The 24873-nt window shown below is 48.6% G+C and overlaps 1 protein-coding gene across 13 annotated transcripts in view; it reads left to right on the forward strand.

Moving 5' to 3' along the window:
- INPP4A (inositol polyphosphate-4-phosphatase type I A) overlaps nt 1-24873 on the forward strand; it is a 165684-nt gene that overhangs the window by 47625 nt on the left and 93186 nt on the right. Inside the window, exon 1 of one of the 13 annotated variants that reach the window (XM_050755046.1) lies at nt 20863-21395. The exons of the other annotated variants lie outside the window; for them this stretch is intronic. The gene's annotated coding sequence lies outside the window, so the exon portion shown is untranslated. Of the gene's footprint in view, nt 1-20862; nt 21396-24873 lie in introns of those variants that run through there. 13 annotated transcript variants of the gene reach the window in all.

Here is a 24873-nt window from a genome sequence, read left to right on the forward strand (position 1 = left end):
CAATCCATATGACCAGTGTAATCCAGTACTAGGGTATTCATTGTGTTGCTCAGATTGTTCCAGCTTTGGCCACTGGGGGCTCTTCCAGTTAGCTGGTGTTCCTCTGACACACCTCCATTACTGTGGGTTGTTTGATTTTGAGTACTTCCTTATTGGCACTGCAAGATACTCCAGGCTCATCTTGTGTATCTCCTGTCCGAGCCCTAGAATCACCCATTTCTCCAGAGAACCCTCATCCCTTTTATTGGAGTGTAGTCTTAGAAATCAAGATGTGGGTGCCAAGTGGCTAAAGTTATTGTGATCTCAATTTATGTGTACTCAGCTGAGCAAAAGCAAAGCATCCAAATGGCAGTGGCAGCAAGAACTACCTGAGGATTTCTCCCCATTTGCCAGTTCTGTGTTTCCTTCTTGGGCTCTACCCACACAGTTTTCTAGTTGCAGACCTGCTGTGCACCTCATTCAGAGTTCTGTACCTGAAATTGTCTCTGTCGTGGTGATGTCTTTATGCACAGGCACTCACTCTTACTCTGAAGTCACTCACCCTCTCACCAGCTCGTGGTAGAGATGCAGGAAGCAGATCTTGAATGAATGAATTCTGCTAGTTCCTCTCTGAGTCCTGTAGTGGCTCTAGGTCAAAAGCAGTAAAATCTGGAAAAAACCAGAGGGGAAAATAGTTTGGACACACGAGAAGCTGTGTAGACAGGAAGCAAGTGGGAGCTCCTTGGAGAGGGGAGTTGCTTGAGACTGGAGTTCAGGGAAAGGACCAGGAGACTGGGTTGGTACTGGTTCCTGCGGGCTGGAGGGGGTGGGGTGGGGAGTGTTGTGAAAGCTTCAAGTGCAGAGGACTGAATGGAAGCCTCACAACGCAACCTAAGGACTTTGGATTCTTGCTTTTGAATACATGCACTGCGTGTGTGTGTGTGTGTGTGTGTGTGTGTGTGTGTGTGTGTGTGGAACATGGTGTAGTTTGTTGGCTGTCAGCCTCACTAGGAGGCTGGTTTGGAGCCTGTTGCCTTAGCTCTGTGGGGGGATGATGGGAATAGTGAAAAAGAGGGTGGCAAAAGCAGAGAGTCTCAAAGAGGGGACAGAACTCAGTGACTGACCAGTTTGGTTGATGGTTGGAAAGAGGTGTCAGATAAATCTGAGCTCCCAAGAATGGTGGTATCTGGAAGGGAGAGAAATCAGGAGGAGCCAGTTCTGAAGGGAATGTGGTCTCGGGTCTCAGTGGATACCAGGAGTTCAGAGGTGGGTAACTTGGAAATGCAGGACTGGGCCTTAGGAGAGTCGTTAGGGCCAGGGCGAGAGGGGTTTTGACATCATCTCCTGGATGGCCTTAGTGGATAAAATTGACAAGGCTGCAGAGTGGAAGGATATACCAATGCCCAACCCTGGCTTGAACTTGTCCCTGTCCCTCGATGTTGGGAAGCAGAGATTCCCTGTCATGTCGAATGACTCAGAGGGGCCCTGGGATGCTGAAGCACCAAGTGGGGGCTGTCATTTACACACCGTCTATGGATACCGTTGGTACCAAGCAGTATAGGGTCTTTTATCTTGGAGATTCTGAGCCTCTGTGATGGAACCCTGAGGTGCGCATGTACTATGACAGTCCCATTCTGAGGGGAAATTTGGCCCTAATGCTTCCTCTTCGGCATAGCAAACTCGGCTTCCTCTTCTGGATAGGGTGCACAGAAATGTTTCCTCTAGTCTGTAACTATGGACAGGTAATTTGTTTCTGGGAGGTAAACGAAATAGGTCACCTTTAACGATTTGATCTGAGTTTTTGTCCTTGAATGACATGGAATTACACATAGGGTTTATATTTATACACCCCCCCACCCACCCCATGCAGCTGCAAGATTCTATCTGCCTTTTCTTTTCCTTCCCTATGGGATCGACATCCTTGTAGGATCCAAGTGCTTGTGGAGTGGGGAGGACAGTCTAGAAAGGCCTAGGGCGATGGAAGCTACTGCGGAACTCCTTGTAACCTCTTAAGGTGCGGTGGCTGGCACTGAGGTTGGGGCTGTGACCATGGTGAGAGGTGCTCCAGGTCTGGGTGTGCCTCTAAGTCTTATAGATGGCTTGGGCATGAGGGAGGGAGGGACTGACTGACAGGAAGCACGAAGATTCCACGTGTTTGGCACGGCCACTTACTTGGAGAATGGCAGTGCCATTGCTGAGATGGAGAAGACCGGGGCAGAGCAGGCTGGACACAGCAACAGCGAGCATCCTGGAAAATTGGGCATCACTTGAAGGGCTGGGTGTTTCATCTGGTTTCCTTTTTCTGGCCATGCTGCATATCACATGGGAATCTCTACAAGCAGAGGAGGAGAAGGTGGTTTCAGAAACAGCACTTGGCCCTGGAGAAAGTCATCTTGTGTGAAGATGAAGGTGCCCTGTGGGAGGAGCTGTGCCCATCCCTCAGTGGTCTCCTCCGTTGGGCCTCACAGAGGTACCTCAAGTCCCTGCACCTGTGCTATCATGGCTGTATATGGAGGTGGAGCCCGGGGTTTCTGGTGAGGGAGTTTGACACTTCACTGGTTCATATGTGACATACTCCAGAGGTATTTGCGACCTGGTTCAGTCCTGACCCCTTTATTGTCCTCGTGGGGATACTTCCTCTCTCCTTCTGTTTGAAACTAGGGCTCCACATCTTGCCCTAGAATTGCCAGCCACCTGTGATGCCAGGGCCTCCAAGTAGATGAGGCCAGAATCTCCAACAGTCACCTGCAGCTGGTGTGGATGGAGGTCCTCTGCCTGCCTCCGGCCAAACAACAGCTTGAGTTTATTTAAACCATCAGTCCTTTGGGCGTCATAACAAGTCACGAGGGGCTTTTGTGCGTTTTCCAAAATTATTATTTTATAACATCTGGACTCTTTCTGCTTTGGAAACAAAATGAAAACCCTTTGCAAAGAAAATAAGCATTTTAATGATAGCATTTTAATTAAAAAAAATTACAGTAGGGAAAAAAATAAAATAAGGTTACTTTTTTTTATGTTGACAGAGAAAAAAATTCAAAACCCAAACTGGGTCAGACAGACAATAGTAGGAACAACAAGTCCTGCCTGTGTCTGCGTGCAGAGTCTCAGTCAGAAACAAACTGTATTTCCAGAAAGGGGGCGGAGGAGGAGCTTCGTGCACTTCCTTGGGATTTTCCCATCGCGGGTAGTAACATCGTCAGATGGCAGATTTTTCTGTTTGGATTAAAGTTTCTATTTTCAGCAACCACTTTGCTGAAAGCATGCTGCTCTCTGACCCGAGGGTCTCATGAGCAGCCATCCTGGACGCAGCCCCACGTAGGGCCTGGGGAGCAGAAAGTCAGCTGAGTGCCCTGAGTCCCCACTTACACCCCCAGGCCCCCACCATCGGCTGTTCTTTTTAAAGCATTCACTCCTGCTGTCATCTGGATGATTTGGTTTCCAAGCCTCCAGCCAGGAAGACGCCGCACGTGTTTCCCTTGACAGGAGCATCGAAAGCTGATAACCTGGTGGCAGGTGAGGAAGGTGAGCCCATCACGATGAGTAGACGTGACACCTGGAAAGGTGCAGCAAGCCAGGTGCATTTAATACGATCTGCGGTCCTGTGCATCCCAAGAGAAGGCACTTTGCACACCAATCACCTACCTGAGTCATGTTCCTTTTCATCCCCGTGTCAGAGATGAGCAGACGGTGGAGCACCAGGGAAATGACCCTTTGGGGCACACAGTCATGAACAGGATTGGATCTGTACAGCATTTTAACTGTGTTATGATTCTCTAGTTCAGAATAGTCTTTAAAATCGGGGAAGAATATACAGATGCTCCTCAACTTACGATGGGGCTGCATTCCCACAAACCCATAAGTTGAAAATATCATATGGCACAAGTGCATTTTTTTTTTTTTTTAGACAGAATCTTGCTCTGTCACCCGGGCTAGATCTCAGCTCACCTCAGCCTCTACCCCCTGGGCTCAAGCGATTCTCATGCCTCAGCCTCTCCAATAGCTAGGATTATAGGTATGAACCACCATGCCCGGCTACTTTTTGTATTTTCAGTAGTGATGGGGTTTCACCATGTTGGCCAGGCTGATCTCGAACACTGACCTCAAGTGATCCGCCCGCCTCAACCTCCCAAAGTGCTGGGATTACTGGTGTGAGCCACCGACAGCTGCATTTTTTACTTCTGATGTTTTGGTCTTATGATGGGTTTATTGGGATGTGACACCATTGTAAGTTGAGAAGCGTACTGAGTGGATTTCACACCATCCTCAAGTCGAAAAATCATTGAACTCTTGTAAGTTGGGGACTGTCTGTAGTACATGATAGAAAAATTTTCTCCTAGCATGGTTTGCTTTTTATAAAATTTCCACCCAAGTTGTATCTCACTGGCCAGGAGCTGCTGCTGGAGATTTTCCTGCTGTAACATCTCTCTTGTCTGAAAGGGTTGGTTCTATTGACGTGCTGCCCCTGGGAGGGCCAATGCATTAGGCCTTTACTCATTCCTGTCTTACTCAGAGAATCGATCCTGCCTTCAGCTGGCTAGGAGGAGATCTCAAAGGGGTGAGAGGGCAAGGCTGTAGAGACCTGGGAGCCCGTTAGGGATGACTGGATTGGTGTGATCATGAAGGTGAGCACACTCAGGTCCCAGGGGGAGGTGAAGGCAGGAGCCAGCTCTGGAAAGGGTCCCCGTGGGGCCTGTACAGGAAGCATAACTCTTGGACTGTCTGGTATCAGTTTGATATCTGAGGGACTCACTGGGAAAACAGAGCCTAGCCAGGACCCCTGTCCAGAGTAATAGCAGCTGTGGTTTGCCAAGTACTGACTTTGGATCTTGCAGGCTATTGAGAATTCCCATTTAATAGACAAGGAGCCTGGGGCCAGAGGGGTCCTGGAGTCCAGTTCAGTTCTGCAGCACCTCCTACATGGCAGAGCAAGCATTGGAGCCAGCGGCTCTGGCTTCTCCCCTGATATCATGGGCAATGGTCTTATCCTGGAGCTTCAGCCTGAAAGACCCTCCACCAGCTGCCCATCAGGTGGACGTGGTTGGCTGGTGGCGTCACATTCCCTCCTTAATGTGGATTCTGAGAGCAGTCTTCTGTCCTTGAAGATTGGACAACAGTTGGGGACTTCCAGGAACGTGTTGGTGACTCCCTTTGCCCCTGTGCTGGGTTCCCTGAGCCCTGTGTTTTTTGGAAAGCATGAGCTCTTTCTTTGGATGTTGGTTGTGAGTGGGAACTGCGCCCCCTACGTATCCAGGGAGCTACTCTGAGGGAGATGTGGCTTGTCTGCCTACCCTGACTTCCTGGTGACTGGTGATCACACACCTCTCATGATACTAAATTTTCCTCTTATTTTCAACTTATTTACTAATGAGGATATATGTCGGGGTGACTGTTATTTTTCTGTTTTTATTTTTTTTTTTGAGACAGGGTTTCACTCTGTCATCCACGCTGGAGTGCAGTGGTACAGTCTTGGCTTGCTGCAGCCTCAACCTCCCAGGCTCCAGAGGTCCACTCACCTCAGCCCCCCGAGTAGCTGGGACTACAGGTGTGTGCACCTCCACGCCTGGCTAATTTTTGTAGACACAGGGTTTCACTATGTTGCCCAGGCTGGTCTTAAACTTATGAGCTCAAGCAATCTGCCTGCCTTGGCTTCCCAAAGTGCTAGGATTACAGCCTCAGCCCCAAAATAATGTCTTTTTAAAAGCATGGTTTAATTCTATCTGGCGAGGCAGAACTCTACATAGAGTGTAGAGTTCATATTCTCCAGGTTAATGCCAGCTTCCCTAACATGGCATATTAAGCAGGGAGGAACTTTTGAGTATAACATTTTGTGGATTAAGAATAAAGAAATTAAGATTAAATTTTATTGGGATTCGCTTCTGGAATAGTGGTATTAGGGGCTTTGTGGACTTGTTGCTCAGTGAAACAATAACCGATAAAAATTATTTTAAGAAAACAGCCAAACTTAGAAACTTGCCGTATGTCCTAAGGGCATACAGCAAATGAAGAAACATTTATTCAAGAAAATCTGCTAGATCTCAGTAAGAATAGCAGATGTCTGTGGCACTCGAGCCAGGACCTGCTCCCTCCTTCCGTTTTCCCATCCACTGCCCAGCTCAGCATGAGAAGCTATCAAGAGTGACCAAGAAGACTGGGCTCCCTTTTCCCCAAGTTCCCCTCAAGGGCTATGGCATCTCCCCAGGAGAGCAGGCTATCAGCATCCTCCTATCTCTGGCAAGGTTCCATGTTGCAGAGGCTAAATTCCAGGAGACTGTTGTTGCCCCTACTCATAGGGCAGAGATTCTACCTGAGGCCGAGAATACTGGGTCCCCAGTTGCCCTTTGTCAGTCCAGCTAGTTTGTAGGACAGAGGTTCCATCCTAGGAGAATCAAGCCAAGAAGAGCAAAGGCTACTGCCCCCATCCAGCACCCTGTTCATAAAGTGGAAGCGTCACTCCGAGAGAAGTGGGACACTGTCTGTGCTCCCAGCTCTAGAACAGCGACTCCATTTTCCCAAGTAGGAGAGGTAGGATATAATAACAGAAAGCTCTGAAGCTCTCTGAAAGATACTGACTTTGTTTATAAAAGTGTAGGGAAAGTTCAAGCCTAAGGGTGTTCTAAAAAAAAAAAAAAAAAAATGGAGATTTTGGTGGTAATTAATAAGAGGCTGATAAGCAACAGGCAAAAACTTGGGCCAGAGACCAGAAAAGAGACAGTAAAGAGTCATCTGGGGTCAGAACAAACCTCAAACCCTGACATCAAAAACTATCCCCGTGAAAGGTCTCCTTTTAATTAGATAAAATGTAGAACAATTTATGCCCTAGGCAGTGGTCAAAAACAATAGAGCAATCAGGCAGCAATTAGTGAGATCTAACAGCTGGGTATGAAAACACCAGAGGCAGACAGCTTCACGAAGAGATTAGGGTAGATACAGACAGCCCTGATAAAATGATTGTCATCCCGGAGAGAATGTGTGTACACTCAAGACTGTGCCCCCCTGAGGAGCAAAATCAAAGGTTGGGTGGGGAGGGGAATATACTTCACCACAGGAGTCCAGCCAAGTCATTGAAAAAATAAGCAAACAAAAACAAGCCCTGGGATAGAGGGGCTTGTAGTATCCAGAGTTGCTACAATATTTTAGCTCAGATGTCATTTTCAACACAAAATTATATGCAAAGAAATAGACAATGACAGAAAAATGGGTATGACAGAAAAAAAGCAGGCAACAGAAGCTGCCTGGGAGAGGATACAGATGTTGGGCTTAACAAAGACTTTAAAACTGCTATTGTATTTGTTCCACTGGTCTACTTGTCTATTTTTATACTAGTACCTTACTGGTGCCCAGAAATAAATTTAGACATTTGTAGCCAACTTATTTTTGACAAAGGTGCCAAGAACAGGCAATGGGTAAAGGACAGTGTTGTTAATGAAGAGTCAAACTCTGTAAAATATTTGAAGAGATTTATTCTGAGCCAAATATAAGTGACCAGCCCCAGGAGATCCTGAGAACATGTGCCCAAGGTGGTCAGGCTACAGCTTAGTTTTATATGTTTTAGGGAGACGTAAGATATCAATCAGTACATGTAAGATGTATATTGGTTTGGTCCGGGACAACTCGAATTGGTGGGACTTCAGCTTATAGGTGGATTCAAAGATTTTATGATTGACAGTTGGTTGAAAGTGTTAAGTTACTACCTAAAGACCTGGAATCTTAGAAGGGATTGTTTGGGTTAAGATAAGGGGTTGTGGAGACCAGGGCTTTATCATGCAGATGAAGCTTCCAGGTAGTAGGCTTTAGAGCTCTTATAGGACCTAAAATGGTGCCAGATGCTTAGTTAATTCTCTCCTGGGTTAGGCAAAAGACCTGGAAAGGGAAGGGGATTTTCTACAGAACGTAGATTTTCCCCCACAAGAGACAGCTTTGCAGGGCTACTTCATAATATGTCAAATAAATATATTTTGGAGTAAAATATTTTTATTTCTTTCAGGGCCTGCCATCTATCATGTGATGGTATACTGGCGTCAGGCTGGAATCTGGTGTCTTATTACTACAGAGAGTCAGTCTTAAGATCTCTGTTTTAGTGTTAATGCTAGTCAGTTGTGCCTAAATTTCAAAGGGAGGAGGGTATAAATGAGACATATCCAACCTCCTCTTCCCATCATAGCCTTAACTAGATTTTCGGGTTTACTCTGAAATGCTCTTGGCCAAGAGGAGGGGTCCAGTTCAGATGCTTAAGGGGCTTAGAATTACATTTTTGTCTTATAGTCTCCAATAAATGCTGTTGAGAAAATGGGATATCCACCTACAAAAGAATGAAATTAGACCCTTATTTCTTACCATATACAAAAATTAACTCAAAATCAATTAAATACTTAAATATGAGACCTGACACTATGAGACTGCTGAAGAAAACATAGGTGAAGTGCTTCAGGACATTGGTATGGGCAAGGCTTTTTGAATAAGATCTCAAAAGCACAGGCAACAAAAGCAAAAATAGAAAAATGGCATTACATTAAACTAAAAAGCTTCTGCACAGCAGAGGAAACAATTGACAGAGTGAAAAGACAAACTACAGGATTGAAGAAAATATTTGCAAACTATACATTAGACAAGGGGTTAACATCAGAAACATACAAGGAACTCAAACAGCTCAATTGCAGAAAACAAATAATCCAATTTAAAAATGGGCAAAAGACCTGAATAGACACTTCCCAGAAAAAGACATACAAATGGCCAACAGGTATAGGAAGAAATGCTCAACATCACTAATCATCAGGGAAATGCAAATTAAGGAAACAGCTGTAAAGTGAGGAAGAAGCTTGGGGCCTGGAGTTTATAGTCTGGGGTTGGAGTGTCCTGGTTCTACTGCTATCTGCTTTATGACCTTGAGCTGGTTGCTTTTCCCTCTCCGACTCTGGGTTTCACGTGTGGCCCTGAGCACTCAGGAAATTATCACTGGGAAGTGCTTGATGGAAGGTCTTTTCCACCCTACTCTCAGCAGGTCAGATATGGGGAGGAGAGAGAGGGAGTTAGGTTTCTCTGCTTCGCTGTTGATATGGACTTGGTGCCCTGTGTCCCAGCCGCTCTAACTGTGGCTGAAAGCAGCCAAGGTAGAGCTCAACCTGTGGCTTCAGAGGGTGCAAGCCTCAACCTTGGCAGCTTCCACATGATGTTGAGCCTGCCAGTGCACAGAAGTCAAGAATTGGGGTTTGGGAACCACTGCCTAGATTTCAGGATGTAGGGAAACTCCTGGATGTCCAGGCAGAAGTTTGCTGCACAGGTGGGGCCCTCGTGGAGAATTTCTGCTAGGGCAGTGCAGAAGGGAAATGTGGGGTGGGAGCCCCCACAAAGAGTCACTAGTGGGTCACTGCCTAGTGGAGCTGTGAGAAGAGGGCCACTGTCCTCCAGAGCCCAGAATGGTAGCTCCACTGACAGCTTTCACTGCGCACACCTGGAAAAGCCACAGACACTCAATGCCAGCCCATGAAAGGAGCCAGGAGGGGGACTATACCCTGTTGGCTATTTGCACGTCTTCTTTTGGGAAATGTCTATTCAGATCTTTTGCCCATTTTTAAATTGGATTAGTTGTTTTCTGCAGTTGAGTTGTTTGAGTTCCTTGTATGTTTCTGAAGTTAACCCCTTGTCTAATGCATAGTTTGCAAATATTTTCTTCTATCCTGATTTTGTCTTTTCACTCTGTTGATTGTTTGCTTTGCTGTGCAGAACTTGGGCGCAACTGCCCAAGGCTGTGGAAGCCCACCTCTTGCATCAGCATGACCTGGATATGAGACATAGAGTCAAAGGAGATCATTCTGGAGCCTTAAGGTTTGACTGCCCCTTTGGATTTCAGACTTGCCTGGGACCAGTAGCCCCTTTATTTTGGCCAATTTCTCCCATTTGGAATGGCTGTATTTACCCAATACTTGTACCCCCATTGTATCCAGGAAGTAACTAACTTACTTTTGATTTTACAGGCTCGTAGGCAGAAGGAACTTGCCTTGTCTCAGATAAGACTTTGGACTGTGGACTTTTGAGTTAATGCTGAAATGAGTTAAGACTTTGAGGAGCTGTTGGGAAGGCATGATTGGTTTTGAAATGTGAGGACATGAGATTTGTCAGGGGCCAGGGGTGGAGTGATATGGTTTGGCTCTGTGTTCCCACCCAAGTCTCATCTTGAATTGTACTCCCATAATTCCCATGTGTTGTGCGGGGGGCCTGGTGGGAGAGAATTGAATCATGGGGGGTGGTTTCTCCCATACTGTTCTCATGATAATAAGTCTCACGAGATCTGATGGTTTGATGAAGGGAAACTTGTTTCACTTGCTTCTCATTCTCTCTTGCTTTCTGTGATGTAAGATGTGCCTTTTGCCTTCTGCTATGATTGTGAGGCCTCCCCAGCCACGTGGAACTGTGAGTCCATTAAATCTCTTTTTTATTGTAAATTACCCAGTCTCAGGTATGTCTTTATCAGCAGCATGAAAATGAACTATTACAACTGTGCACCCTCCGCAAGCAGAAGCTGGCTCTTCTGGCTCTTGGCCTCTCACTGGCAATACTCACCAATTCAGGTGCTGGATTGGGTGGTGATAAGATGGAAGATGCAGATACAATCCATAAAGCACTGTGTTAAGGACTGAATTGTGTCCCACCCTCAGATCCATATGTTGAAGTACTAACCCCCAATGTGACTGTATTTGGAGATGGCATCTGTAAACAGATAATTAAGGTTAAATTAGGTCATAAAAGTAGAACCCTAATCTCATAGAGCTGGTGTCCTTATAAGAAAAGAACTCATGAAAGAGGTGCACAGAGAAAAGGCCATGTGAGGACACAGCTCAAAGGTGACTATCTGTAAGCCAGAGAGAGTGGCCTCACCAGCAACTGAATCAGCTGTCACCTTGACCTTGGACTTCCCAGCCTCCAGGACTGTAAGAAAATCAATATCTATTGTTTAAGCCCCCTCGTCTGTGGGATTTTGTTATGGCAACCTGAGCAGACTGATCCACATGTCTAATGTGGAATCTCAGTGCTCTTTTTGCCAAGTTCTGCCCCCCTGAGGAACTAGGAAAGCAGTCCCACTCACAATTATCAAAGCGCAAGCATGAATGATGATGACAAATAAAAAAGACTGTTTTGGAGATTGTTTTCTTTCTACCCTTCTTCGTATCCGTTTGCTGACCAGCCTGGTGACAGAAGCCATCTGTCAGCCTGCTGTGGGGTCTGGTTGTGAGCGCGGTGATACAGGGGAACAGAATCGCATGTCAGCAGTTATCCCAGAAACGCCAGGTTTGCTTCAGATTTTGATTTCCTCCCTGTTTTCTCCCCTCAAACAGTATTTTTAGAACTGCCTTGCGGCTTCCCTGTAGAAACCTTTCCTCACTACATGGTTTAATCCTCTCATCTAGCCTTGTTTAAGATCTACAGAATGCTATATTTATTTAACTTTATTTGAGATTTCAAGGCTTTTCTGATTGTTGCTCCAAGTAATCTGAATGCAGAACTCCAAAATTTAAGCCTTAAAAGGCTGAACTACTGGTGTGTTTGGGGACTGACTTATTTTCTCCCTTTATTCGAAACCTTATAGGGCAGGGCAGCTAAAAAATCCCCTTGGAATTAATGTCAGAAAGTCCCTTTTTAAAAATTAATAAACTTAAAAATTTTTAGAGCAGTTTTAGTTCACAGAAAAATTGAGTGGAAAGTACAGAGAGTTCCTATATATCCCTTATCTTCACACATAAAGTCTTTTAATTGGGCCATTGTAACTTTCAAGGACAAAAGGATAGTATTCCCCTTTATGGAGAAGTAGTAAGTTTCTTGGCTAGATTAATGGCCTTCAGTGATGGATGGGGGAGGGTGCAAGTGTCTGGCTAACTGCTCAGCCTGCGGCTTGAGTGAACCTGAGCCCAGGACCCAGCAGAGTGTACTTGTGTCTGTGGGTCTGGTGGAGCCATATGAAATGTCAATGGCAGACCCATATCTAATTCCAGGGGAAGCCTTTCCAGTGGTCACAACCTTGGGCCGTGTTGTTCTCCAGAGAGAGTGTGTCATTTAAAGATTGAAATCCTAACTCCTACCTTTTTAAGGTAGTTTTTCCTGTATATCTCATTTGATCCTCAGCAAGGTCTAGTGTCGTTTAACTTAGTAACTTGTGGTCTACAAAGCCCCCACGCATGTTTTCTTACTTGAGATTTCAGCGAACCTCTAAGGTGGGAGTATTGTCCCCACTTTATGACATTGGGTGTGAGCTGAGAGCCAGATTCTCCAACAGCCAGCAGCTGATTGGTGTCTGTTTGATGATCCACCAGCACTGTTTGAGGGGGGAAAATAGGGAGGAAATCAAAATCCAGCTGTGGATGGAGATGGCATGCTGTCCTCCATGCACCCTGCCGCAGGTCCACTGTCTCCCAAAGGGGATGTCTGCTGTTCCAGAAAAAAGTCATTCAGTGAGACTTGTGAAAGCATGTGAATAAAGGAAGACTTTATCCAGGACCATCACGATAGGTATGGGGACCACAGCAACAGGGGCTTGCAGAGGAGCGGGATTGGGCTCAACTCCCAATACAGCACAGGCAAGTGGGAATTTATAGCCTAGGAACAGGGTAGGAGGTCAGCGGATGAGAACTTACTAAGAGGAAACATTAAGAGTAAAGTGGATTCTGGCTAAACCCACCTAACAGGATTCTTGCTAAAGACTGGCCAGGACAATCAGACATCACCTAGGGAATGGTGGTAGAGGAGCCTAATCAGATATTGAGGAGGGGAGGTTTTTGCTAAACTGGCTCGGCAGGGTTCTTTGCTAAAACTGGGTTTTACAGGGAAGTGCACAGATGGGCCTGGAAGGTTCAGGAACCTGACTCAAGTTTGGCTAAGCAGAAAATCTTTGTTACTGCCACTGGTGGAATGGCTGCAAGCCTTCTATTTGAAGAGCTTTAAATTTGTTTTATAAATCCTTAAATACTTAGCTAGTTTAAAATATTCCGTGTAGTAAATTTAAGTTAAAAAATGTGTTTAGGCCAGGTGCAGTGGCTCATACCTATAATCCCAGCACTGGGAGTTTTTTGGGAGGCTGGGGCGGGCGGATCACTTGATTGGGGGTTTGAGACCAGCCTGGCCAACATGGTGAAACCTCGTCTCTACTAAAAATACAAAAATTAGCTGGGTGCGGTGGCACGTGCCTGTGGTCACAGCTGCTTGGGAGGCTGAGGCAGGAGAATTTGAGGCAGGAGAATTGCTTGAACTTGGGAGATGGAGGTTGCAGTGAGTCAGGATTGCGCCGCTGCACTCCAGCCTGGGCAACACAGCAAGACTTCGTCTCAACAAGAAAATGTATTTAAAGAAAAACCTATGGACCACAGTACAAGGTCATGGTAGAAGCAATGATTTCCTGAGTGCCAGTAGTTCAGGAAATACTGTAGTATCCATGCTAACTTCGGGAGGTGACCGTGGAAGTCCAAGTCCTGCGCTCTTTCCAGCCTTGCTGGTTGTACACAGAATGTGGAGGGCAAGAATCACCCCAGCCCCCCATTCTCTGAACCCTGATGTCCTCACTGAGGCAGGGAGTCATGATTTCCCTGTGGTGAAGCAGGCCTTGTTGTGAGGAGCACATGACAAACAGAAGAAACACCACTGATACCGCTTTGGGCCCTCCAGCAGCTTAGAATCCTAGCCTGGGGGAGGGAGGTGAGGGCTGGGGAAAGGGACCACATCTGGCAGGGGGACACTGAAGTGCCTAGTTTGTGATTTCCCTGGAATTTGATAGTTAAATTCAAACCTGGACCAGGTTGAGAGCCCAGGGGCTCCAAGTCTATATCAGTTGCATTTGCATCATGTTTGTCTGCCTCTCACTAGTGGTTGAAGAACATGTCGGGCCCATGCACGGCTGAGCTGAGCAATGCTGTGAAGCGTTCAGCGGCGTTACTGTTAGTCTTGGCCTGTGCAGGTTTCTCTGACTGATCCTTTCGGTATCTGTGACCTCAGTTATCTTCCTACATCAGTGCCCACCTGCTCCTGGGTACACTGTTCTGGAATGATGTGAATGTGTTCACACCTTGCTAGTGGGCGTGCATCTGGCCATGCAAGAGTCTAGTCCTCACGGAACCCTGGTTTTGGGGCCAGATGATAGTCCTGAAGGCATTAGGTGGTACCTGTGTTCTCCTGGGCTGGCCACGTTCTCCAGATGAGACAGGGCATTCCTTCTGCCAGAGGCCTGCCCACAGTGGCTCCACCGTCAATGTCCTGGTTTGCACGTACGGAGGCAGGGCCTGAAGTTGTTGTTGGTAAGTAGGGGCTTGAGGTGGCTTGGAGGCTGTACCTGCTACATGTTGGTTTACAGTTTTTAGTTTTTCTATAGGTTTCTTCCAGTGGGACATGGGATTACTTCTAAAAAATGAATTCCAAAGGCACATTTTCCCCTGATCTCTTTATTTTCCAGCTACCAAGAGTGTTTTAAAAAATGTAAAAGCACACGTAGAAATTGTAATGAGCTTTCACTGTCACTGCTCTTGGTGGTGGTAATTTTACGTATAATATATGACAGGGAGACACTTTGTGAGGGCCTTTGTTCTCAATGCATTCTCTCCCTCTCAGAACTCAGATGTAAATAAAGTTTGGAGAAAGAGATAATGGTGAAAGTACCTCAACATTTTCTTATTTTTGCATTGATATTCCTACTTGTTAGCATTTTCTTTGGAAACAGCACCACAACCAGATTAGGAATCTTTCTGGAACAGAGGGAAGATAGTTCTTGTGACTTTTGTGAGCAGTCTCACTACTGCACTGTTTATGGGTGGGGTCACCTGGGAGACCCAGCTCAAAGGCAAAAGATGACCCTGCTCTAAGGGTTTTCCTAATAGACCTGAAATTGCTTTGCCCTCTTGAATTACCCAAGTGGTTTTAGTTTCTTTTGTTGTTTTTGATGTTGTTGGATTTTGTTTTATATTTGCAGAATCAGTGCTTCCTTCAGAGATAGTGAGTTTCGACTGACTAGGTTTAGTCGTGCTGATGACAAACTGACCTTTGGAACCCCTGGAGACCTCCTGGGACAAACGAGTTGCCCTTTATGTGTTGGTTGTGAATGTTGCCTGTTCGTTTGGTGGTGGGTGCCATCATGACCCAGCTTTACCAGGTCTGAGCAGGGATCTGTCTTTGCTGGTGAGAAGGGATGCTCATTGCAATTCTTGTGGGCAGGTTCCTCCCTGGTTTGTCCCAAGTGAGAAAGAGATTTATCTTCAAAAGCCCAGTAGGAGAGTCCAAGAGAGTACCAGGACTTTTCAGATTGGTTTGAACAATTGAGATCCTAGGGAGTTCTTCACTGCCTGCAAGCTAAAACCCAGCTCTGTGGTCTGGTGTTAGAGGATCTCCACAATTGACCTCGTCCTGGCTCTCCAGCCCCGTTCTCTCTTTCCTTAATACACAAGACTTTCCTGTTTCCTGAATGAATGCTTGTTGCTGGATGCCCCTGTGCCTGTTGCTTTTGAAGTCAGATCAGTTCTCACCTCGTCTGGATCATCTCTTGCCAGCTTTCAAGCTTCCTCCTTGCCTCCCTTGCAGCATGGGGCATGCATCTCATTTTGTCTTGGAGTTGTGTTATCTGAATGTCTTACTCCATCATTAAACTGTTGGATTCTTGCAGGCAGAGATCGCTTCTGACTCACTTGTGTGTTCACTCTAAGTGCCTAGCTCAGTCCTTGTTGAACAGACGAATGGACAGTTCCAGATTACAGACTTCTCTGGACACTCGCCTCAGAAGGCATTTCAGACCATCAAGCCAGGCTTGCTTGACAGGATGACAGAGACTCCTCCTTCTGCAGGCAGGGCTGCTGTCTGTCTTCTGCCCTGGTCCCTCCCCTGTCAGCCTGATCTTTGCTGGTGGTTGAGAAGAGGTGCCACGTGAGAAGAAGGCAGATGTTGCTGTTGAGCGCGAAGGTGCTGCGTGTCGGTTGGCACCTGTCCCTACGTGGTTGAACTTACTCAACCACAGCTGTGGTGGGTAGCTACAGAGCACTGCCCAAGGAAGGGCACGGGCCTCAGAGGCACAGCTGGTTGCACTCTTTTAAAAACTGCACTTCTTTTTGAGGTTTCTTGATTCCAGCCGCTGTCAGCTTTGCAATAAAGAGCTGTGGTCAGGCCACTGTGGAAGAGGCCCCTGGAGGGCTGCCAGTGGGGGGTCCTCCCTCACCAAACATTGAACGCTGAACAACAGCAACACAGCCGAGTAGCTGAAGCCGTAGAACCCTCTCTCCAGGAAGGTCCTATATGAAGATGAGGACTGCTTGCTGCCCTTTTGATTTGTTTTAATGAGAATGTGGAAGACTGAAGTCCTTTTGTGTCTTCGCTAAGTGTTCGCCCCAACACTGAATGTTTCAAACAGGATTCCATTTTCACAGCTAGAATAAACAGGTGATACATCAGTTTGCCAGAGATCTGCATGTAGTAAGGTTGCTGACTGTGTGACCACTTTGTTTCGTGGGACCTAGAGGACCAGGATATCTCTGCCGGATTTCAGTTTGTTGATGAGGAAGCTAGAAACAGCATTGTAACGTTGGCGCTGCCACTCGGAGGCCTCGGGCCGGTCGTCCCCAGTCTCCTGGCGTACTGCCCGGTTTCTAAAATAGCATTGTCTTCCCGGCATTTCATTGATCTGTGGTGGTGGCTTCACATTTATAGCCCTTTATGGAATTTTGTTGCTACTCAGAAAATTTTTTATTTTCTTGTGAAGCCAATTTTGACACTTGCGAATTAGAAAGCGGGCTTTCCTAGTGCTTATAAAAATACACAGAGCCCGGCCGGGCGCGGTGGCTCAAGCCTGTAATCCCAGCACTTTGGGAGGCCGAGTCGGGCGGATCACGAGGTCAGGAGATCGAGAACATCCTGGCTAACACGGTGAAACCCCGTCTCTACTAAAAATACAAAAAACTAGCCGGGCGCGGTGGCGGGCGCCTGTAGTCCCAGCTACTCGGGAGGCTGAGGCAGGAGAATGGCGTAAACCCGGGGGGCGGAGCTTGCAGTGAGCTGAGATCCGGCCACTGCACTCCAGCCTGGGCGACAGAGCGAGACTCCGTCTCAAAAAAAAAAAAAAAAAAAAAAATACACAGAGCCCGCCTGACTCCACTTGTCTGAAACATGTTGTTATTAACTTTCAACTTATTATCAGTTCTGCTCTTAACGTGGTGCTCTACAAGGAAATGATGTGTCTGGTGTTCATCTTCAGTGCCTCATCAGGGCCACGTGCCATCCTGCTGAAGGTGCAGGACTGGTAATGGCGAGGGGGTCCACAGCTTTGGCTGGCCTTGACATTCTGCACCATGGGATTGAGCAAGCTTGAGCCCGTCTTACCAGATTCACTGTAAGCTCTCTGTCTTGTCTTCGTTTTCCCAAAGCTCTGTTAGCATGGACTTTTGAAAGTTGCCTGGATATTAAAGTGTACTATTCTAATAACTTGTTTTCTAGTAAACAAGACCAAAAGTTGGCTTCATGGCTGACCTGGCATAAACTAGAACATGAAGCTTCTCATTTAGAAAAGGTTCAGGCAGCCTCCTGCTGGGATCTGCCCAACCCTCTAGGAGGTGCCATGGATGCCCAGCTCTCCTTCCAAGGGTGCACTTCGCCTTTAGGTTCGGGGAAAAGTACTGGGCGCGTCTTTGGGACTGTTGTGTCTCATGAGTGGGCTGACCTTGGTGGAGGCCTGCGTTTCCCATGTGAGGCCTGACGTTTTATGTGTCCAGCCGGAGGGATGAGCTGGTTCACTTTCCCTGCAGCGCTTCCTTGTTGAACCTGAAAGAGAGGACAGGGGAGCTTTTGTAGGAGAGGGAGGACACATGCTTTATTCTTAAACTGTGGGGCGTGTGTCACCAGAGAGAACTGGAGACAGCGGCGACTGTTTCTCTAAACACCTTGCACACTCTTCCCTGACCAAATCAGGAATGAGTAAAGCCTGTCGGTAATAGTAAAGAGAAGGCAGTTACAAATAAAACAGTCTTCAGACAAGCAGAGCAGAGAAGCCCCGCTCGCAGAGCCAGCCGTCACTGCAGACACCGAGGCTTGAGTTGTGTCTGACCGATTCCGCAGGAGGGTGCGTTTCCCCTTCCACTTCCCCATTGAAGTATATTATTTCTGTACAATATTTATGGAACCCCTGTCTCCACCATTAGAAATACAGAAGAGTTTTGCTTTTTTACTTTACTATTAGTTGATATTGTGGGCTAGGTTTTGTCTGTTTACCCTGTTCACAAATTTTTGTGTTTTTTTAAAATTTATTTTTTAACTATTTTTGACAGAAACATTAACAATATTTCTTCAAGGGGTTTAATTTCAGCTTAATTTAAGAAAAGAAAATCAGGCTCAAGCCTGTAATCCCAGGACTTTGGGAGGCCGAGGCGGGCGGATCACGAGGTCAGGAGATCAAGACCATCCTGGCTAACACGGTGAAACCCCGTCTCTACTAAAAATACAAAAAACTAGCCGGGAGAGGTGGCGGGCGCCTGTAGTCCCAGCTACTCCGGAGGCTGAGGCAGGAGAATGGAGTAAACCCGGGAGGCGGAGCTTGCAGTGAGCTGAGATCCGGCCACTGCACTCCAGCCTGGGCGACAGAGCGAGACTCCGTCTCAGAGGAAAAAAAAAAAAAAAAAAAGAAAAAGAAAATCAGACATGAATGATACAAAAAATAATCTTCTCTCATCTTAAAGTTCTGCCTTTCGCTTCTCCAGGAAGCCCCATTTCCTGACTGGAGTTTGGTGTTGCTTGATGGGAAAAGCTGGAGATGGAGTCAGAGACTGAGTAACCCCAGGGGATGCTTATGAAGACATGGGTGGGGACAGGGTGGGAAATAATGAGGAACTCTACAGCTGAAACAGATGACGCCTTTTCTTAGCATTTGGTAGCAGTCCAATGAACGTGCTGTGCACTGTCCTGCATATCAGAAAGAGCACTGGACTAGTAAGGCCTGCTTTTAGGTCCTGACTGCTGCTCCTGACCTTGAGGGAGCCCCTCTACCATGGTGTGCCTGGCTCCCAGGCATCAAACTAGAACAGCCGTCTCTCCCAGCCCAGCGGTGTGGTGTGAGGACCAGGCGCGTCAAAAACCGTGGGCAGCATTTGCAAGCCGCGTTGTTGTTGCTCGCACTGACAAATTTCTTCCCCCTTGAGGTTTTTGACCTACAGAGACCTCTAGAGAAGGTATTTCCTCCCATGGAGACCAGATGAGGCAGGTGAGCGGGCGGAAAGCACCTTGGCCTGAGAAGTTCTTGGTCTCGTCCTGTCTTGACCCTCTTCTGTGGTTTGGAAACATTGTGAGAAACCACATCCCTTGCATGCATTGGCAGCAGATCCTGTTGAAGTCCTGGGAGAACGCAATGCTGTGAACAGACGGAGGGGAGGAATGGTGGCTGCTCCTCGCAAGAGGAAGGGGTCCTGGGCACATTTGGACTTTGCCTCCGGGAGTGGCCCACAAGGCGGGCCCTTCCCTACGACGGGGAGGGGGAGTCAAGGAAAGGAACTCAGCATTTTCAGGGCTGCGTTTTCACACAGCAAGCCCTGAAGCTGCGTTTGTTTCCTGAAGCGATCTTGATTTCATCCAGAGGAGGAAAACGACGTTTTGGAGAGTCTGCGGTCTGGGGTGCTTTGATCCTCATTCACAGTCCAGGGAGGTGTGGCCGCATTCGCCTCCTCTGCCCTGCTTGGCAACTCACTTTCTTGGGGAATGGTGGCCGCTGGCCGCTGCTGTTTTGACCAGATAGCTGGGTAGACCCTGAAGGGGCCATTCTGGCCATTTCTGGCCTCAGGCTGGGCAACGGTAGAGTAGAGGATGTAGAGGCTTCTGGTTATGCCTCTGTAGTGTCAAGGTTGTGCGTGACTGATCCTTGTGTTGGGGTTTGCTTGTGTTAATTTATAGATCACTTTTAGTTTTCCAATAGTTTAAATGTTCTAAACAAAAGAGTTTATAACTAATTATGTGTTTCTGTTGTGTGTCTGCTACAATGTAAAGCCATCTAGTTAACATGAGAGTTATTTGACCGTTCCTTTTAAAGTTGAAGCAACACCTGCTGTAGGGGAATCTCCGTTTGGCTGCTGAAAGTTGTGATGGATTGAAGGGTGGTGGTGCTCCACGCCTTTGTGGGCGCTGTCTCCCACCCAAGCTCATGGGTAGTGTTGAAGCCCCCATGCTACAACGTGACCCCCACCCCTGCCTGGGGGGCCTGGCTCAAGCTGGAGAGAACTGGGAGAGCACCCATGCAGGCGGCCTCTGGTGGCTGGAGCTGGAGGGTTTAAAGTTGGGGGCTGCCGCAGCCCCCACCGTGTGGACTGGCTCATTTGCAGAGTGGGAGGATGATGGACATGGGTAAGCGGAGGGGAAGGGCCACATGTGCTGCCAGCCTTGGAGTCAGTGGGCCAGCTCAGCCATGTTCCTGCTGAGGTGTTTAGCTCAGCCCAGACTCCCAAGACACATACGCCTTTCTGCCTGAGCTCCCCCCCCCCCTCCCCGCCGGCAGTGTCCTGCCTGAGCTCCCCCCGCCGGCAGTGTCCTGCCTGAGCTCCCCCGCCCTGCAGTGTCCTGCCTGAGCTCCCTGCCCTGCAGTGTCCTGCCTGAGCTCCCCCGGCCCCCGCAGTGTCCTGCCTGAGCTCCCCCCGCCCCCGCAGTGTCCTGCCTGAGCTCCCCCTCCTGCAGTGTCCTGCCTGAGCTCCCCCCGCCGCAGTGTCCTGCCTGAGCTCCCCCCCGCAGTGTCCTGCCTGAGCTCCCCCCCCGCAGTGTCCTGCCTGAGCTCCCCCCCCCGCAGTGTCCTGCCTGAGCTCCCCCCGCCCCCGGCAGTGTCCTGCCTGAGCTCCCCCCGCCCCCGCAGTGTCCTGCCTGAGCTCCCCCCCGCAGTGTCCTGGCTGTTCTCTATGGTGTCTTAGTCAGGCTAGAAGGAGTTCCCATGACTGTTCTCACCATGATGGCATCGTCACTGCATCCCCGGGGTTGAGGGCGTGGATGGTGAGGGCATGGGGTGAATGCAAAACACTGTAAGGCAAGCAAAGGACATTGCAGTGGCTGGGATGTGGGCTGCCCACTTTGCATTCTGTGGTGAGAAGCCATGAGCAGCTGTAGCCACACCCCTCCCGGAAGGGAAGAAGGAGAGAAGCAGAGCTTGGGTTAGAGACTGTTCTAGAGGCTGGGGCAAGTCAGGGTCCAGCTTCCAGGTGGCCAGCTCTGAGCAAGGGAAGCAGGAGCAGGCACCAGGCCAGGCCTGACAGCCTTGTGTTTGGGTGGAAGAAGAAAAGGGAAGAGAAACCACCATCTTAGGCAATGAATAAGGCACACCCAGCCTGCTTTGGGGTTTGGAGCCTCCCGCACCCGGCCTCCACCATAGAGGAGCCAGACTGGGTTCATGCTCCACAGTCTTCCAGCTGCGTCTCCTGGAACCAACCTTTGAGTAACAACCCCGGGTGAGTGATGATACCCCCCTTATTGTGGACCCACACTCAGAGATAAGCCCAACCCACAGATCACAGGAAGCCCGTGTCCTTATCTGTTCAGTTCTTGGCCCTCTTGGAGCAGCATGTCTCCTTTGATGAGGGGGTTGAAACACTGGATGCTTTCCTCGGTCCTTTCATACACTTATTTAGAAATTTGTGTGGCACTGCTGGAAGGCCTTCCTGGACAACAGACGGGCAAACTTTCAGTTAATCGTGTGAGGGCTTCAAGTGGTTTCAAGTGAGAGTGGAGTAAGAAATGAGACTTGTCAAAGTCCTTGCCTGGTGTAGGAGAGAGAGCCGCGCTGCCCCTGGTGCACGCTGACTGCAGTCCTAACCAGGCAGCTCTGACAGCAGACCGCCATGTGCAGTGTTCCTGTCGTCTTTGTCCATGGTATTGGGAAATTGATGTGGTAATCAAATGACCAATGAGGCCTGGTGTGCGGGAGTGAGAGGGGTCATGTGTGGGAACACTGGGTTGATTTAACTCAAGAAAAAACCCCAGAATCCCTGGCTGCAGCACGCAGGGGTGCCCCTGCCTGGAAAGGACAGAGTAGCAAGCCAGCCCCTCACCCAAGGGAAGGCTGCAGAAGAGGTTTGGTCCCCACCATTGTGGCCCTCAGGTTGTCCACCATTTATCTTTGTTACACTTTGTGATGTAGCTCTAGACCAACCCTCCCATCATCTTTGTATCCCTAAGGCCTGCTCCGTAATAGACCCTCACCTGTTTGTTAAAGCAGGGGTCCACAGTCCCCGGGCTGCAGACCAGTACTGGCCTGTGGCCTGTTAGGAACTGGTCTGAGTGGCAGACATTACTGCCTGAGCTCCACCTCTTGTCAGTCAGCGGCGACGTTAGGTTCTCACAGGAGCCAAACCCTGTTGTGAACTGCACATGCGAGGGATCTGGGTTGCGTGTTCCTTAAGAGAATCTAATGCCTGATGATCTGAGGTGGAACAGTTTGGTCCCGAAACCACTCCCCTTGACCAGCCCCCCAAAATTGTCTTCCACAAAACCAGTCCCTGGTGCCAAAAAGGTTGGGCACCGCTGTGTTAAAGACATTGCCAGTTGACAGAGAAGAAACAGCATGAGGTGCAGAAGCAAGAAATTGGAGGTGCTGAGGAAAGAGTGGCTGAAGTGTGTGGTGTGGGAGGCGGCCAGCAGACCTCCGCCAGCCCCAGGCTGCTCCTGGCACCTTCCAGACATTGCGCTTGTGATGATTGACACATCTCCCTCATCTCCCAGATTGTGAGCACCTGTTTTGCTCAGCACAAACATTTTAAAGCACTTTCTTCAGGGCAACTTATTTTCAAACTGCTTCTTACAGAAAGTCCCCTGAAGCTTCATGGTGTGTGGGTGAACCACAAGGAGCTGAGCTGCAGTTCTAAACTGGGCTGTCTCAGAGACCTCCAGGAGAAGCTGGGAACCAAGAAGGACATCAAAGAAGTGAGGGAGTTGCCTGCCTTGTTATCTGAGGAAGGACAGTCCCAGACAGGGTGGCTGATGCAAAGGCCACACCAGATAAAGTCTAAACAGCAAAGAGGCCAGGGCAAGCGCAGGGAAGACACTGCTAGGAGATTCACGGGCCCCATCATTGCTGTTGGACACAGACTCTGAGGACTATGGGAGGGACACTGGTCAAATTCCCAGGGTGTGGGAGCTGGGGTACTGAGGGAGTTGAAGTTGTACTTATGGGGAAGATAGAGCTGATAGAATTGTCGATGGATTGGACGTGGCATGTGAGAGAAGGAGGAGGCCTGGATTTGATTTCTTGCCTGGAGCAATTGGAGGGACAGAACTCCATCTACTGAGATGGGAACCCTTGAGGGGCTGGTGAGGTGGAAGAGGAAGGCTGGAACGGTCTGGGCTTATTTTGCTCCTGGAGCATCCTCGTCTGCCCTTTTGTTTCCAGGTATCTCAGTCAGTTCAGGCTGCTATAACAAAACTGAGACTGGTAAACAACAGAAATGTATTTCTTAGACCTGTGGATGTTGGGAAGGCACTGGCATTTAGGGTCAGCTGAGGGCCTTCTTGCCGTGTCCTCACATGACAAAAGGTGAAGGGTGAAAAGGGCCCACCGAGTTCCCTCCAGCCCTTTCCTTCAGCACTAACCCCACCCATGAGGCCAGAGCCCTCAGGGTCTAATCACCTCCCAAAGGCCCCGCTTCTTAATACTATCACATTGATGGCTACATTTCAACATAGGAATTCTGGGGGATACGTTCAGACTGTAGCACAGTGACTGACTCCCTCCATCGGAGTCTGGGATGTGCGTATGTATTCTGGTTCAGGCCCTGTGTTATAATAGTCAACACATTTATTAAACTAATGAGGCATGTCAGTTAAGTAAACGAAGTTAACGCGTTGCCAGTGCTACCTGTCCATCTTCACCAGCAGACAGTAAGGCTTGGGAAATGGGAAGCCAGAGATAAATGAACATCTCCCAGTGAGCACAAGCTCGGGGGCCCTGAGTCAGGTCATTTGTGTCTGCAGGTGAGAAGGGATGTGCATTGCCAGCATGTTACTTCTCTTCCTGTGCTTGATTTAATTTGGTTTTTTTTTTTTTTTTTTTTTGAGATGGAGTCTCACTGTGTTGCCCAGACTGGAGTGCAGTGGCGTGATCTCTGCAACCTCCGCCTCCCGGGTTCAAGTGATTCTTCTGCCTCAGCCTTCCTAGTAGCTGGGACTACAGGCATGTGCTAGCACGCCCGGCTAAGTTTTTGTATTTTTAGTAGTGACGGGATTTCACCATGTTGGCCAAGATGGTCTCGATCTCCTGACCTTGCGATCTGCCCTCCTCGGCCTCCCAAAGTGCTGGGATGACCCGGCCCCTGTGCTTGATTTTCTAAAGCACATTGCTTTCCTGTGTTTAAGCCCTAGCAGCACTGCATGGACGTTTTGCAGCATGCTTGTGTGTTAAGTGTCCTTTGAGTCAGAGCTTTCCTCACAGTGACCCTCTCCTGCCCTGTGCAGGTCCAGGGAGGTGGGAGAGGGCTGGGCCCCAGCTCTGAGGGGAGGAGGAGGAAGACCTCTCCAGTGTAAGAGGACTGTGATGCGGCCCCTGGAGAACATGGATGTTCTATCCTGGAGGGACAGAGCACCTGCCTCACTTCCCTTGAGAACATGGATGTTGTATCCTAGAGGGACAGAGCCCCTGCCTCACTTCCCTTGAGAACGTGGATGTTGTATCCTGGAGGGACAGAGCACCTGCCTCACTTCCCTAGGCATCCGGGGTCCGCTCACACTCCTCTGAGTGGGGGACTGGAATTCCTTCCAACAGTGGTCGTACCTTCATTGGGCAGGTGAGGAAACTGATGCACAGAGATGGGACCCTGTGGAAGGTCACACGCTTCATGGTGCCTCACTAGGTCTGATGCCACTGCCTGGGCTCCCCTCCCCCATGCCACCAAGCCGTATTGCCTCAAGAACAGGCCTGCGCGCTCATGTTCCTTT

The sequence above is a fragment of the Macaca thibetana genome, chromosome 13, assembly GCF_024542745.1.
Source record: "Macaca thibetana thibetana isolate TM-01 chromosome 13, ASM2454274v1, whole genome shotgun sequence".
NCBI lineage: Eukaryota > Metazoa > Chordata > Mammalia > Primates > Cercopithecidae > Macaca > Macaca thibetana.